This window comes from Corvus kubaryi, unplaced genomic scaffold, assembly GCF_017639235.1.
Source record: "Corvus kubaryi isolate FWS band 111438036 unplaced genomic scaffold, C.kubaryi_AGA036_p1.0 37398, whole genome shotgun sequence".
Taxonomy (NCBI): domain Eukaryota; kingdom Metazoa; phylum Chordata; class Aves; order Passeriformes; family Corvidae; genus Corvus; species Corvus kubaryi.
The window spans coordinates 27755121-27759641 of record NW_024581137.1 but is presented as its reverse complement, the minus strand read 5'-3'; the positions used below and the strand labels follow the sequence as shown (position 1 = coordinate 27759641).

The window sequence follows — 4521 nt, the reverse complement described above, 5'->3', positions numbered from 1 at the left end:
ACCGGAAGAAAAGGAGGTTCAGAAGGGCCCTTCTTGTAGGTGCGACCCTTAGGCTCACGGACTTGTCAGTGCTGGGTTAACAGTTGGACTCCATGGTCTTAGAGGTCTTCTTCAATCTTAAAAATTCATTGCAAAGTCAACAAAATTTCAACTTTTTCCCTTTCCTTTACAGAATGACTTTTTGGTAGACAGTGATATCAGATACTGTATGTACATAGACATTTATTTAAATTATCATATATCTAACACGGTAATTCTTATTCCTAATTTTCATATTTTTATCTCTTTACATAGTAAGGGGTGACATAATTTTTATATGGCTTGAACCAACTATGCTTGAATGAAAATTAGATTTCATTTTAAAATGACCCAAAACAGAACCTCAGATAGTTAAATGAAGGTATGTATATGCAAGAGGAGAGGAGCAAAAGCTTGGCACAGCATACCATGTTGTTCTCTGATTTACCAAATCAAGCATCATGTAACTGAGAAGTCCCTTTTTCAATGTGTCCTTCAGGATTTCAATATTAGTACATTCTCTTCTTTTAACTTCTGTAGGTAGAAAGAGGAAAATGACATTATTACTGCTTGCTCTGTCAGATTTTCAGCTTTGCATGAACTAGTCATTAAATCAATCCAGTATAACATTCCCTCTGTTTCCCTGGGAGAGACTCTGTGGCTGTCCAAAGCCCCTTTGGTGTCTCAGCAAAGATGCAGGTCCGTGTGCTCACCCAGGGCCTCTGAGAGGAGATGTTGTCATAAAACTCCAGGCCCTTGCTGCCAGCTATGAAACAAATGACCTGAGAGACAAACAGAGCTGTCACATATGTGCTACACTTCCCCATTAGTAAAGATTTTCCAGGAGCACAAATGTACATTACCTTTCAGCTGCTTCTGCAATACTACCTCAAAGTGGCTTACAGCCAGATCTTCCCAGTAAATCCAAAAGGGATCCCAAAAATCAGTTTCAGGCCGGGAACAGACTAAATACAAAGAATTCCAGGGGACACAAATGAGATTTTACAATTTTAAAATCTCCCATAGCTTTATTTCTAGAGTCAAAGATTTGCATTGCAATCTGTACAAGACATAAAATACTTAATACATGCTCTGTTCTTTTTTTTATTTTTTTTTTAAGGCAGCTCGTAAATTTATTGCAGTCTTATGGCATACCATTCAGATTGATTTATGGGGCACAGCTCAGATTTCTTATAGCTGAATTACGAAGTACAAACCAGGTACACCATCCCATTAAAAATGAATTTACTACGGGAACTGCACACTGAAAGTTAAATAATGGCTTGATTTTCAAGCTGAAACTGAAATATTTGCTTTTCTGCCAACTACTCCAAAACAGCCTATGAATAATTGCATTACCTTTGCTTTCAAAATGTTGTTTATTTTCACTGAAGGTCATAGTCTTTGGGGAAAAATTTCAGAATAATGAGCATTACTTTACATACTCTGACCTGTACTGTCACCACTGTCACACCTTTGCACTGAAAGGTATGTTTATCTTGGCAAAGAACTTACTTATGCTTAGGGGTTTTTTTACAGATATGTTTATTTTATTTTAAGGGAAATTTTAAATATGTATACATACACATGAATAGCTGCAATTCATATGAACTGCAAAATCAGGAATGAGTTCCAGATCAACAAAATCTAGAAGAAAAAAAATTCTTAATCCTAGAAAGTATATTATTACAGGTTATGTTTAACTCACATTTCATAGGAAGTAATATATAAGCTAATGTCCTGAAGAGTAAGGAAAAAAAAGAAGTGTGAGATTCTCCTTTTTATATTCTTTCTTCCACCAGTCTGATCTTAACAGAATGTATGATGTTAGAAGAATGATCCAGTGTAGATATTTCTCAGTGTTTCCATTCTGCGGTCTATAAGGATAACAGTGAAAATACAGGGTCCCAGCCTGAGCTGCAGACACAGTTCTCATTTTAATTTCTAAAATGTTCTGAATGTTAACTTTGTGATGTTCTCAGGACTGAAGAGAAGAGTCATTTTGGAAAGAAGTCTTCTATAGAATCTTTCATCAGATAGTCTGGAAACATTGCCTAGCATATCAGAAGTGATGAAATAAGAAACCGTCAGATTTTGACGTATAATATGTCCTGAAATAAATTAAAATTTAAAAAAAAATAAATAAAAAATAAAAAAAGAAAAAGAGAGAGAGAGTAGAGGTAAATAATGTCCTCTTCTTGCCATTTGAAGTTTTATTTACTTGGGGTGCCATTTGAACTTGTAAGCAAGTTATGACAATAACTGAGCATTTGAACTGCTGTCCATACTGCTAGGTGAGGTGAGCAGTTTACTCAGGGTTAAATCTTGCCCAACATACTTATTCATAATTTCTGGTGAGCTGAAAAAGTCTTCCCAGTCTCCATCTAGAACCTCACTTTGTTTGTGGTCATGAAGGCTTGGGTGACCAGAGGAATTCATTATGTGGTTATACTTAAACCCACAGGTAGTCCACGTTTAATTTTGGGTTTCCCTGGTAGACTGCCTCATCTATTCCATTTCTTAAGCACAGAGGTTCATTTATCTGCATGTGACTGGTAGTCTTCTCCCATATCCTCCTCCCTACACCATTGTCAAGCACGCAGGGTCCACTGGCAGTACACAAAGTGGAGCAGGTGCTGACTGAATGCAAAAAAAGAAGTCGCTTTCCCAGTTGGGTGCAATAGGGCTGAACTAAAACAGTGCAGCACCCATAACCAGGTGAGTGGCATCCTTACTCTTGCTGTGTACTGCTGGCCTTTGGAGGAAGTGCTTGTGTGTCACAGAAGTACTGGCTTGATCCCACTTCTTCCCTACCTGCCACACATCCATGCAAGATTTAAGTCAACTACTTGGTTAAAGAATACAGTAAGCAGCATGTTACATGCAGAAAGAACAATTAATTTATGTCGGGTTTGCCTCATTTGTACGAATCATAGCAAAAAAAAGAAGAATCAGCCTTGCCTGATCCAGATATGGCTCCTTATCCAGGTTTTCCTCGCTGTTGGTGTGGAGCGGTCCCTTTCAGCTGTGCATTTGGAAAGCATTCTGGTTTGCCCCATGTCTATGGTAAATGCTCTGCAGTCCCATTGCCAGGCACTGTATTGCCAGAAAGGAATTCACTCCAAACTTCCTAATGCAGGGCATGGAATGTAATTTGTGTTAGGCAACCTACATATTGTGTTGAAAGGACACCATGAGAACGAGGGCCAAAAGCTGAGAGATTTTTGTGATAAAAGACTAGGACCAGGGGAGCTACCAGAAAATGAACTGAATAAAGAGGCACATCTGTATTTATCTACAAATTTTACAGTGTACAAAAGAACATTTATAAAATGTGCAAGTGTGATGTGCATACAGAGTACTGAGTATTCCTAACACATTGATTTATTATACCATTTGACAATAGTTTCCCAGTAATGGGTCCTAAGTGTTAGTGATGATTTTAGAATTCAATTGGAATGAAAACAGGACTTCTTCTCTTTATTCTCTTATGTGTTACATGCTGTGTTAGAAGTGATCACTTGTGTTGTGGTGTACTGTGATTGGCCAGTGGCACAGCACATTCCGTACAAAGAACGCACAGACCAAAGTTATTTCATACTTTCCAGCTTTCCAGCTATATTCACAAGTCCTACATTTATATGCACATATTTTTTTTAGAGGTACAAATTGCTTGATTTTTTTTTTCCTGGGTAATTAACGCCATGAGTTAAGCACAAAAAAAGCTTTATACAACACATTTATAATTAATGAGGCTTTAGGTAAATTTAAAAATATTGCCCCACATTTTCTCTAGCTAAAAACCACTTCACACAGACAGAAATTGCAAATGAGTCTTTCATAATGCTTAACAGGCATCTGAATCATTTACTCAGTGAACATGGTGCAGTTCCTAGGAAATTTGGGGCTCTCAGACTCAGGTGTACTGAAGAGACTGTCGGTCATTGGCCTCAAGCAAGTGATGTCAGATAATCAGAGACAAAGGTCAGGAACCAATCGCTGCACAAACAGAGGTTAGTTCTATTTCCTCAACATCTATTTCCAAGTCTTGCACGAATGCTGAGGAGGAAATCATAGAATCATAGACTCGTTAGGGTTGGAAAAGACCTTTAAAATCATTAAGTCTAGCCATTAACCCAGCACTGCCAAGCCTGACACTAAATTATACCCCATATACACATATACTAAATATACCTCATATACACATTTTTTAAATACCTTCAGGGACAGTCACTTTACCACTTTCCTGGGCAGTCCATTCCACTGCTTGACAGCCCTTTCAGCGAAGAAATTTTTCCTGATACCCAGTCTAAAACTCCCCTGGTGCAACTCCTCTCAGCTGGTCTCTTGTTACATGGGAGAACACACCAACCCCCACCTGGCTACAACCTCCTCCCACGTAGATGTAGAGAGTGATAAGGTCTCCCCTGAGTGTCCTTTACTCCAGGTTAAAAACTCCCAGCTCCCTCAGCTGCTCCTCATAAGACTTTTTCTCCAGACACG

General features: G+C 38.4%; 1 long non-coding RNA gene across 1 annotated transcript in view; it reads right to left on the bottom strand.

Moving 5' to 3' along the window:
- Nucleotides 1-558: 558 nt before the first annotated feature.
- Nucleotides 559-4521, bottom strand: part of LOC121671543 — a 6288-nt gene continuing 2325 nt past the window's right edge. Inside the window, exon 3 of the long non-coding RNA XR_006018537.1 lies at nt 559-4077. This is a non-coding gene — a long non-coding RNA (uncharacterized LOC121671543). The remainder of the gene's footprint in view (nt 4078-4521) is intronic.